Source organism: Lissotriton vulgaris, chromosome 1_1, assembly GCF_964263255.1.
Source record: "Lissotriton vulgaris chromosome 1_1, aLisVul1.2, whole genome shotgun sequence".
Classification (NCBI taxonomy): Eukaryota; Metazoa; Chordata; class Amphibia; order Caudata; family Salamandridae; genus Lissotriton; species Lissotriton vulgaris.
This window is the reverse complement of record NC_141685.1, coordinates 241947358-241959169: the sequence shown is the minus strand read 5'-3', so window position 1 is coordinate 241959169 and position 11812 is coordinate 241947358. Positions and strand designations below refer to the sequence as shown.

At 54.9% G+C, this 11812-nt stretch overlaps 1 protein-coding gene across 2 annotated transcripts in view; it reads left to right on the top strand.

The window, feature by feature from the left end:
* Positions 1-477: 477 nt before the first annotated feature.
* The window catches only part of LOC147745355 (uncharacterized), a 29015-nt gene continuing 17680 nt past the window's right edge, over positions 478-11812 (top strand). The window contains exon 1 of one of the 2 annotated variants that reach the window (XM_086952265.1): positions 478-690. The gene's annotated coding sequence lies outside the window, so the exon portion shown is untranslated. The remainder of the gene's footprint in view (positions 691-11812) is intronic. The other variant, XM_086952264.1, reaches the window with a different exon arrangement.

Here is an 11812-nt window from a genome sequence, read left to right as displayed (position 1 = left end):
CACAACAGTCCTTCACACCAGTGTTTAGAAGATGCTCGTATGAAGTGAAGATGATAATACAGCAGCAACCACACACCAGGCAGGGCAGGACAATCAACAAAAAGGAATGGAAATCCTCAAAGCTGCAAAATGGGCCTTGAGGAGCAGTTTGGGTTGTTCATTGTGTGAAGTTAGAAGAATGCACGATTTAGGATTGTTGGTAATTGTTTGACACCAGGAAGAACCGACAACCGATATACTAGGACTGTGTGATTCTTAAAAGCAACCATATCTGCGACATCTTTCCTGCCACAAAATGCGTTTTTTGGTGTGAAACTATTGACTGCTGGAGACTGGATACAGAAGTTCTATCAGCAGCCACAAGAGGGCGCTCCTCTCATACTGCTGAAATCCTGAGCACATTTTAAAAACGGGAAAAGAGTTTCCTCCTCCGGGTCAGCGGCGGCAGAGACAGCACCAGCAGTGGATGCTGACATCACTTCCGGCATCTTACTGCGTCCAGCCCGAGGAAAGATCCCTGTTTGCCTGTGCAGTTATCTTCATCTTCAGGCCCTCGCAGCCGGCCCGCACCCTTCTCCCTCCTCACCTCCCTCCCCCCTGCGCTGCAGAAGGCCCCAAATCTGCACCTGCCCCACCCAAGCCCCAGGGGGAGGAGAGAGCCTGGACGTTTCTGCACAGGTTTCGGCTCAGGTAGGAGATAGTCAGCACCATACGCTGTATTTTTTGGGGGAAATAGAGTGAATAATCCTGGAGGAAATCCCTGCGAGGAGCCGGGCCGAACTGAGGTCTTCCACCCGGGGACCTCTGGGGGTGGGAGGAGGGTCGTGCCGGCCCTGGAGGTGTTTGTGATTATCAATTGGGTGATCTGTGAGCACTTCGTTTTACTGCACTATGAGGAATCTGCCCACTGCATTGCAACCTTTTGCACTGTGAGGAATCTGTGGCACTAAACTGCATTTGACTGCATTTGAGGAATCAGTGTCCTCTGCACTGCATCTTACTGCACCATGAGGAATCTGTCCACTGCATTGCATCTTATTGTACTGTAAGGTAGGTATCTATCCACTACACTACAAATTACTGCACTTTGAGGAATCTGTGCACATGCACTGCATCGTACTACACTATTTACAATATGTGCCACTTTCTGCACTTTGAGAAATGTGTGCACACTGCTGTTTACTACACTAGGAGAAATGTGTGCACAATGCACTGCAGCTTACTGCACTAAGAGAAATCTGTACCCGCTGCCCTGAGTCTTACTACACTATTAGGAATATGTGCACTGCATCTTACTGTACTATGAGGAATCTGCACACTGCACTGTATCTTACTGCACTATGAGGAGTCTATGCACTGCATCTTACTACAGTATAAGAGTTCTGTGCCACTGCACTGAGGAATCTGTGCACACTGCACTGCTTGAAATCAGTACAACCTGCTGCTTTTTTACTACACTTTGTGGGACATTGACAGAGGTGGAAGTCTGTGAAAATGGCATTGCTTTGTGAGAAATGTGTGCACTGCTTTCTACTATTTATTAATTTATATAAAGTTTTATATAGCACAGACGTGACCCGAAGGGTATCAGTGCGCTTTACAGATGATTGAGGTACAAACAGAGTTACAGGTAAAAAACAACAATAGTGAGAAGCAAGATACTGGAAAAGATAGAGGAGCAATAAAATATGCCAACTCAAAAGAAAATAGAACAGCATATAAGTGCAACAGACATATAGAGGGGTTGAGCACAAACCAAATCACAGACATAGTCCGATGCATAGAACCCCCAGCGGAAAAAAAAGCGTTAATAGAAGGAGAAAAGCCCGCAAGTAGCAAAACCAACCATAAGAGGTACCTGATGGTGGTAGGTGCCGTCAAACAAAGGCGTTCATCCATAAAGCTTTCACTTCTTTTTAGGTCTTGCCTGAGCCAGCGCATGCGTTACTCTGCGAGACATTTAGTAAGTAGGTTTTTGAAAGTGCTACCCACAGGGTTTTTCTGGCCTAATGCTTGCGCTCACGATTGCGTGCACGTGCACAGCTGCCATCTGGGTTTTGCTCACATTCCCCCCCTCCCATCTCCCCCTCCCTTCTCGTGGGCTTTAATCAGGCTCCTTTGTTTGCATTACCCCCTCCCTTCTCGTCACTTTTATTGAGGCTCCTTTGCTTGCACTATCCCCTCCCTTATCCCCCCCGCCCTTCTCGATACCTCTGCTTGCATTACCTCCTCTTTTGGCCCCCGCCCTTCTGGTCCGCTTTAAAAAAATAATTGCTGAGACTCATGCTGGTTTGCTCGCACTCCCCTCTCCCTGTCCTCCACTCCTTCCCCGCCGCGTCTCGCATTGGGCCCATGGTTGGCGTCCTTGCTGCGTTACTGCTGAAGATTTGCCTAGACGGGAACCACGCAGCGCTCACAGATTGATTTCCCACTCACAGACCTGCGTCATGTTCCCGGGCTCATGAATCCTGTCACCGTCTCCTCAGCCTGGCGGCGGTCTCGGCTCAGCGAAATGCTCTCGTCCTTGTGTTTAATCCTGGAAGCAGGGACTCCAGAGCTTGCATAGAGGTGCCACACCTCACAACTCTGGCACTACGTGCGTTTGCATAAGCCTCAGCCAAACTCCTCGCCTCTTTAATTTGAGAGCTTGGGTTTAGGTATTTCAGACCAAGCTTGCCTGCTCACTGAGTACACCAAGCCTTGTATGGGGACACTTGCCACTGCCCTGAAGGCATCCAGTCCAAATTTCTAGAGTCTTAAGAACATCTAAAAGTTCCCACGGCCAATCGGAGCTGTATTTTTTTAATTTTAAATCAGCACATGACTCAGTGACTCTATAGGAACCGTTTGTTGAAAGGTAGCTAAGAGTCCTTTGGGTCTAGTAATTTTGCATGACCTGCAATAACAAACCATAACTCCTTCTCATTTTAAGAGAACTGACTATTGGACATTACACTACTTTGTATTCAGCTCTTTAAGTGGGAAAAAATAAGTGCAGGTACTCCTCAAATTCAGGCTTGAACTAGTGGCTGAGCCACTCATTTAATGGAATTCTGATTTTCCAGTTGTACAGATGTATTAAGATGCAGTGATATTTCTGCCACCTGTGCAGTATTCCTTTTGTCCTTGCATTGAAATATTGAGTAATACTTGGTCTGCAGTGACAACCAGATGTTCTGATTAAAATGTGGTGCCATTGACTACTTTTCTGATAATCGGGTAACATACTTCAGTCAGTAGCCAGCCAGGGGAAAACAGCGGGTGTTTGACCTGTCCGCATGTTTCATGAACATTACTTGCTTTAAGCACTCTGTATACCAGCCATGTAAGTAGGTTACCTCACCCTACTAATTGCATTTTGCTACTGGATAGTATTATCGAGATAACTTTATAGAGAAATATACTGACTGTCAAAATCACTGGCAGGTTATTCCTATGTGCATAAACCTAACAGCCTACGCGTCCCAATGTCTCTGCCTATGCAGCAGTTGCTGCTATAAAGTAAAAGACTCTGCTAATGTATTGGTAAATATTTGTTGTGTTGTAGCTATTAAAATGCATGCTCAGTAAAGCATATAAAGGCCGCTTGGAGCCATGGTGTCAGTTTTCTTCATTTAAGCTATTCTTTTTGCCTTTTGTAATATTGAACTGTTATGTAGAGAGCAGTAGTAAATAATATTTTTTATTTTTATTTATAGCTCTTCATATCACACTTAAATCCAGTGGTGGCTCCTCCGCTAAGGAGAAGGGGCGTTGTTCCACTCCTGTGCAGTAGTGAAATAAAGGAAAATGTAAATGATAATAAGTTGAGGTTATCATGATTTAATTTTGTCCTAATGCGGCAGCATTGCATGGAGGGCTGCTGTGACACAGGAGCAGGATGAGTGGTGAGCACACTTTGTAAGTGTGCATGAATGTCGGTCTGGCTCTGTCTGTCTGTATGACTCTGTCTGTATCTGTCTGACTCTGTATGTGTCTGTCTATCTGTCTGACTCTATCTGTCTGACTGTCTGTCTGTGTGTCTGACACTGGCTGACTCTGTCTGGCTGACTCTGTCTATGTCTGTCTGTCTATCTCTGTCTGACTCTGTATGTCTGTCTGGACTCTGTATGTCTGTCTGGACTCTGTATGTCTGTCTGGACTCTGTATGTCTGTCTGACTCTGTATGTCTGTCTGGCTCTGTATGTCTGTCTGGCTCTGTATGTCTGTCTGGCTCTGTATGTCTGTCTGACTGTCTCTGTCTGACTCTGTCTCTGTCTGATTCTGACTCTGTTTAACTCTGACTGTCTGTCACTGTTGGAAAGGGGATCTTAGACTGGGCCGAGCGATGTCGAGAGGCCTCCTGGCGAGGTTCCTCCCCTAGGATCGTACAGATGAGCAATCACCCCCCTACAGATGGACACCACACAAAGATAGGTTCTCAACGTTTTTATCAATACTTTAAGGCAGGTTATCGTAACGATACAGGTGCAACTGGATCCAGGGATCCTTTCAGGTTTTAGTCACTGAGGGAAGGGGGTAGCGGGACAGTCTTGGTACCAGCCTGGTACAGGGATACCCTACGCTCAGCTCTCAATCCTCGAGCTGGGGGGTTCCCCAGGGTTGGGCCGCGGCAGCGCCAGCAGGGCTCCAAGGATGGTTTAAATGAAGAAGGGCCGCGGCAGCGCCAGCAGGGCTCCAAGGATGGATTCAACGAAGATGGGCCGCGGCAGCGCCAGTAGGGCTCCAGAGATGGTTTCAACGAAGATGGGCCGCGGCAGCGCCAGCAGGGCTCCAGAGATGGTTTCAACGAAGATGGGCCGCGGCAGCGCCAGCAGGGCTCCAAGGATGGTTTCGGCGAAGATGAGCCGTGGCAGCGCCAGCAGGGCTCCAAAGGTGGTTACGGGTTCTACCCGGATGAGTTCGTCTCGGTGTCTCTCGACTCCAGGATACAACTGCCGACCTGCTCCAGAGCTGCCCCAGATATAGGTCTGGCGTCCTTTGATGTCCGGACCCTCGCACCTGGGGGTCGGTGGGGCCGGGATGAGCGTGTCCAGACACCCAGCAGGGGGTCGAGCCAGCGCCCAGGGTGGCCGGAGACCATCGAAACTCTTCCCCTCATTGATCCGTCAAGTGGCCTCTTTACCTCCTGGTCGGATCGTGGTGCCTCGATGTCGGGGCTTCGCTGGGTCTGCGGCCGGGGTCGGGCCGAGGCCACGGGGCTTGGTCGTGGAGGGTCCAAGATGGAGTCTGGGTTTGAGATGGTGGTCCGGGATAGGGTTCGGACCAGCCGAGTGTGTCGAGGAGGGGTTGCCGAGTTCCAAAGGGGGAGAGCCGGCGGTTGCCCGGAGGGGCGGCTCTCATGTAGGGTGGATGGTGCCGCCCTCCGCCGGAGGACAGGGGTCGAGGTAGTCCAGGGCCTGCCATGCGGGAGGAGTGGGACCACGCCACGAGACCGGGTCCAACACACGTCCCCCCCCAGCTGAAGGCAGGGAGAGTCACCCATCTTCTTGGGTATTCTCCTCGCCGAGGTGGAAGAAGCGGGACAGGCCGTCTGCGTTGGCATGGTCGTTGCCTGGGCGATGCTCCACGGTGAAGTCCATCCCTTGTAGGGAGATGGACTAACGCAGCAACTTCGGATTCTCCCCTCGCATCTGCATCAGCCACCGCAGAGGTCGGTGGTCAGTTTGTACTCGGAAGTGGGTGCCGAAGAGATAGGGCCGGAGTTTCTTGAGGGCCCACACCACGGCGAAGGCCTCCCGTTCAATGGTGCTCCAGCGCTGTTCTCGGGCCAGCAGACGTCGGCTAATGAAGGCCACCGGCTGATCAATTCCCTCGGTGTTGACTTGTGAGAGAACCGCCCCGACACCGTGATCGGAGGCATCTGTCTGAACTATGAACTCCCGGCTGTAATCGGGGGCCTGGAGCACGGGGCGGTGCACATCGCTGTCTTTAGGGTCTCAATGGCGGTCTGACACTCGGGTGTCCAGTGCACCTTCTGTGGTTGTCTTTTGGAAGTGAGTTCCGTGAGGGGGCCCACAATACTGCCATAGTCTTTTATGAAGCGCCGGTAATACCCAGTGAGCCCCAGGAAGGCTCGGACCTCTGTCTGGGTGATCGGGGGCTCCCAGGCCATAATGGTGTCGATCTTGGGTTGGAAGGGGGCCACTTGGCCGCTCCCCGCTTGGTTTCCCAGGTAGGTCACGGAACCTTGGCCGATCTGGCTTTTATGGTTAATCCGGCCCGGCGGAGGGCTGCCAAGACCTCCCGGAGGTGTTGGAGGTGCTCAGCCGAGTGGAGGCTGTACACCGCGATATCGTCCAGGTAGGCGGCGCTGAAGTCCTCGAGCCCCTCCAGCACCTTATTCACCAGTCTCTGGAACGTGGCGGGGGCGTTTTTCATTCCGAAGGGCATCACCCTGAAGTGGTAGTGGCCCTCGGGGGTGGAGAAAGCGGATTGCTCCTGGGCGCCTGGTGTGAGTCCGATCTGCAAGTAGCCCGAGGTCAGGTCGAAGGTGCTCAAGTAACGGGCCGCCCCCAGGCGGTCGATCAGTTCATCAGCCCGGGGGATGGGGTGACCATCTCTCCGGGTGACGGCGTTCAGACCCCGGTAGTCCACACAAAACCTGAGTTCGGGGGCGGCGCTAGGGGCGGCGGCCTTGGGGACCAGGACAACCGGACTGGCCCATGGACTGTCGGAGGGCTCCACCACCCCCAGAGCCAGCATTTTGGACACTTCTGACTGAATGCAGGTCCGCACTCGATCGGGAACTCGGTAGGCCCGGTGTCGTACAGGCGGGCTATCCCCGGTGTCGACATCATGTACGCACCACGGGGTGAACCCGGGGGTAAGAGAAAATAACTCTGCAAATTGTCCCAATAGCTTTTGGCAATCTCGGCGTTGTTCTGGGGTCAGGGTGGAGGAGAGGTTGACTCCCTCCACGGAGCCATCTTTCTCGAGGGCGTTCAGGAGGTCTGGTAGGGGCTCTGAGTCATCTTCAGCCCCACTGTTGGTAGCCATTAGGAGGCTAAGTTCTGATCGGACAAAGTGGGGCTTGAGTCTGTTGGCGTGGAGGACCCGGAGGGGGTTCCTGGGGTACTCCATGTCCACTAGGTAGGTGACGGGGCTCTTGCGTTCCACCACCTTGAAGCGCCCGGTCCACTTGTCCTGGAGGGCACATGGTTCGACCGGGGACATGACCCAGACCTATTGTCCCGGCTCGAACTCAATAGAAGAGGCGTTTTGATCATACCAACGTTTCATGTCTTCTTGACTGGCTTCGAGGTTGGCCTTGGCAAGTTCCCGGAACCGCCGAGTCTGGTTCCGGAGGATCAGGAGGTACCGGTATACGTCAGGTGGAGCATCTTGGGCGGTCACCTCCCAGCCTTCTTTGACCAGGCTTAGGGGACCCCGGACGGGGTGCCCGTACAATAGTTCGAAGGGGCTGAATCCCAGGGACTTCTGGGGGACCTCCCGATAGGCGAAGAGGAGGCAGGGCAGCAACACGTCCCATTGGCGTCGTAAGGGCTCTTCCAGGCCCATGATCATCCCCTTGAGGGTGCGATTGAAGCGTTCCACCAGTCCGTTCCCTTGGGGGTGATAGGGGGTTGTGAATTTATACGTGACCCCGCATTGCTGCCACAGGGACTTCATGTAGCGGAGATGACGTTCGTACCCCGATCACTGACGACTTCTCGGGGGAAGCCCACCCGGGAGAAGATCCCCATCAGGGCCCGGCCCACCACGGGAGCCGTCACGGTCCGGAGAGGGATAGCTTCTGGATAGCGGGTGGCATGGTCCACCAGGACGAGGATGAAACGGTGACCTTGGGATGTCCGGGGCTCCAGGGGCCCCACGATGTCGATCCCCACCCGCTCAAAGGGAGTGTTGACGACTGGGAAAGGTTGGAGGGGGACCTTTAGTTTTCAGCTGCTCTTCCTGCTGGCTTGGCAGGTGGGGCAAGTCCGGCAGTGATTAATCACATCATTCCTCATCTTGGGCCAGTAGAAGTGGGTCACCAGGCGGCTGTATGTCTTGTCCTGCCCCAGGTGCCCAGCGAGGGGCACATCGTGTACCAGGTTCAGGAGGAAGTCTCTGAATCGGAGGGGGACCACCAATACCGGGCAGGCCCCTAGCTCGGCAATCTTCTGCTCGCTGTAGAGGAGCTCATTGTCCCATTAGACCCAGTGGGCCCCCGAGGCGTCCCCTGTGCTCTAGGCTGCGGCTTGCTGTCGGATCCCCTCGAGGGAGGGACACATTTTCTGCTCTTGACGGAACTGTTCTCGAGTGGGGCCACCTTCTTGGCGCCATTGGGCCAGTTCCGGGAGGTCGCTGAGCGGGGCAATTTCTTCACAGTTGGGCCCCGGTGGACCGGGTTCAGGGTCGGTGTCTTCGGGGACGACGGGCGGTGGAGGCTCGGGCCATTCTGGCTCTTCGGTTGAGGTGATGGCTCGGGCGGCCATGGATCGGGTTGTCGCACAGACCCACTCAGGGAGGCCTAGCATCCCCAGATGCTCCCTCCGCTCGACGTCAGCACAGGGGAAGCTCTCGAGGTCGTTCCCGAGGAGGCAGTCTACGGGGGCATCGTCTCGGACAGTCACTTTCAGAATGCCCGACACTCCCCCCCCACTCCAAGGGGACGCGGGCCATCTGGTACAGGCTCTCGGAATTATCCGCGGACCGTACTGAGCACAGTACATTGGGAGATTTGATCCGGGGTCACCAGGTGGCAACGGACGGCCGTCACGCTGGCTCCGGTGTCACGGAGGGCTTCGACCCGGTGCCCATTAATGGTGACCCACTGGCTGTACTTCTGAGTGTTGGCCGGGATTGGGGCCCGGGGGACCATGTCTCTTTCGCCCAGACATACCAGGGACATGGCTGCGGCCTCCCACTCGGTCTGGTCTTGGTCATAGTCTTCTTCTTCGCCCTGCTCCTCCCTCAGGGAGGCGGCGGCGATCTGGCGGTTTTGCGGACCTGTGGGGTTGGATGGCTGGTTTCTGGGACAGTTGGGGTCATTGGCGTAATGACCGGGTCGCTGGCATTTGTGGCAAATAATGTTCGAGCGGGGCCCCGGCCGTGCTGGGAGGGCTCCTCTTCCGGCCAGGGGAGGGGAAGTGTTGGCGGGGGGCACCGCGGCGGTGTCCCTGGCCTCCTCCTCCTCCTCCTCGCTGATGGTGGGATCGCTGGTGAGCTCGGCCTTGGTCTCCCATCCAGTTCCGGGGGACACGGGGGCTCTCCCATCGATCGGCTTCGATGGCGAGTTTACGTGGCTCGGTCAGTTTGCTGTCGAGGAGATGCTGCCTGAGTTCGATGAAACAGTTGTTGGAGAGGTGTTCCCATACAATGAGGTTGAACAGCTGCTCGTAGGTGGTGGGGAGCTGTAGCAGGGCGTCTCTCCCCTCATTGACGAACCTCCCCCACAACCCGGCACCCCAGTCTTTTTGTGGTACTCGGTGTGAGGTCATGGCTACCTCGTAGGCCTTAAACCATTGCTGGATGTCGTCGTTTTTATAGTACTCTCGGACGACATCTTTTGGGATGTGGACCTTTGCGTCTATAGAAGGAGGGGGGCTCCGGCTCCCAGAGACGCCGGTGTCCCCATTTTTCGCCTTAATCTCCAGTTCTTTTAAACTGCGCTCGTGCTCGTGCTCGTACGCGAGCTTCTTCTCCTCTAAATCCCTCTGCCTTCTTTTCTCTTCCAGGTCTCCCTGTAGCCGTAGTTGCTCAAGGGCTATCTTTTTTTCGGCCAGTTGTAGTTCTCCATCTAAGCGGAGTCTAGCCAGTTCCAATTCGTGGAGCCGGCTCCTTTCTCGTTCTCGGGCATCCCCGTGGGAGAAGCCCGTGTTTCTCTCCTCCGTTGGGGTTGCGATGTTCTCTGGGTGCAGATCGGGGATTGTGATGCCTTCGTTCTGGGGTGGCGTCACTCCTGTCCCCACCCAGGTCTGCAGGGCCTGCTTGAGATCGTCTTTGGTGCTTAGTCCTGTGGTAGCGATACCCAAGTCTTTGCAGAATTGCTTCAACTCTTTGTGGCTATAGTCTTCCAAACGTTCCATCTGGAACTCTGAGGTCGGTCCGGTTTCTTTGGTAGTCATGGTCGTCGTGTGTTTCTGTTCGTAGTGGGGCGAGTTACGCTCTGTACAATCTGTGTCGGCTCGGATCGCACCGCCTGCCACCAATGTTGGAAAGGGGATCTTAGACTGGGCCGAGCGATGTCGAGAGGCCTCCTGGCGAGGTTCCTCCCCTAGGATCGTACAGATGAGCAATCACCCCCCTACAGATGGACACCACACAAAGATAGGTTCTCAACGTTTTTATCAATACTTTAAGGCAGGTAATCGTAGCGATACAGGTGCAACTGGATCCAGGGATCCTTTCAGGTTTTAGTCACTGAGGGAAGGGGGTAGCGGGACAGTCTTGGTACCAGCCTGGTACAGGGATACCCTACGCTCAGCTCTCAATCCTCGAGCTGGGGGGTTCCTCAGGGTTGGGCCGCGGCAGCGCCAGCAGGGCTCCAAGGATGGATTCAATGAAGATGGGCCGCGGCAGCGCCAGCAGGGCTCCAGAGATGGTTTCAACGAAGATGGGCCGCGGCAGCGCCAGCGCCAGCAGGGCTCCAGAGATGGTTTCAACGAAGTTGGGCCGCGGCAGTACCAGCAGGGCTCCAAGGATGGATTCAACGAAGATGGGCCGCGGCAGCGCCAGCAGGGCTCCAGAGATGGTTTCAACAAAGCTGGGCAGCACCAGCAGGGCTCCAAAGATGGTTTCAACGAAGATGGGCCGCGGTAGCGCCAGCAGGGCTCCAAGGATGGTTTCGGCGAAGATGAGCCGCGGCAGTGCCAGCAGGGCTCCAAAGGTGGTTACGGGTTCCACGCGGATGAGTTCGTCTCGGTGTCTCTCGACTCCAGGATACAACTGCCGACCTGCTCCAGAGCTGACCCAGATATAGGTCTGGCGTCCTTTCATGTCCGTACCTTCGCACTTCGGGGTCGGAGGGGCCGAGATGAGCGTGTCCAGACACCCAGCAGGGGGGTGGAGCCAGCGCCCAGGGAGGCCGGAGGCGATCAAAACCAGGCGTCGGGGGACGGTTGGAGGACCATCGAAACTCTTCCCCTCATTGATCCGTCAAGTGGCCTCTTTACCTCCTGGTCGGATCGTGGTGCCTCGATGTGGGGGCTTCGCTGGGTCTGCGGCCGGGGTCGGGCCGAGGCCACCGGGCCTGGTCGTGGAGGGTCCAAGATGGAGTCTGGATTTGAGATGGTGGTCTGGGATAGGGTTCGGACCAGCCGAGTGTGTCGAGGAGGGGTTGCCGAGTTCCAAAGGGGGAGAGCCAGCGGTTGCCCGGAGGGGCGGCTCTCGTGTAGGGTGGATGGTGCTGCCCTCTGCCGGAGGACAGGGGTCGAGGTAGTCCAGGGCCTGCCATGCGGGAGGAGTGGGACCACGCCACGAGGCTGGGTCCAACAGTCACTCTGTCTGACTGTCTGTCACTCTGTCTGACTGACTCTGTCACTCTGCCTGACTGACTGTCTGTCACTCTGTCTGACTGTCTGTCACTCTGTCTGACTGTCTGTCACTCTGTCTGACTGTCTGTCACTCTCTGACTGACTGTCTGTCACTCTGTCTGACTGACTGTCTGTCACTCTGTCTGACTGACTGTCTGTCTGTCACTCTGTCTGACTGACTGTCTGTCACTCTGTCTGACTGACTGTCTGTCACTCTCTGACTGACTGTCTGTCACTCTGTCTGACTGACTGTCTGTCATTCTGACTGACTGTATGTCACTCTGTCTGACTGTATGTCACTCTGTCTGACTGTATGTCACCCTGTCTGACTG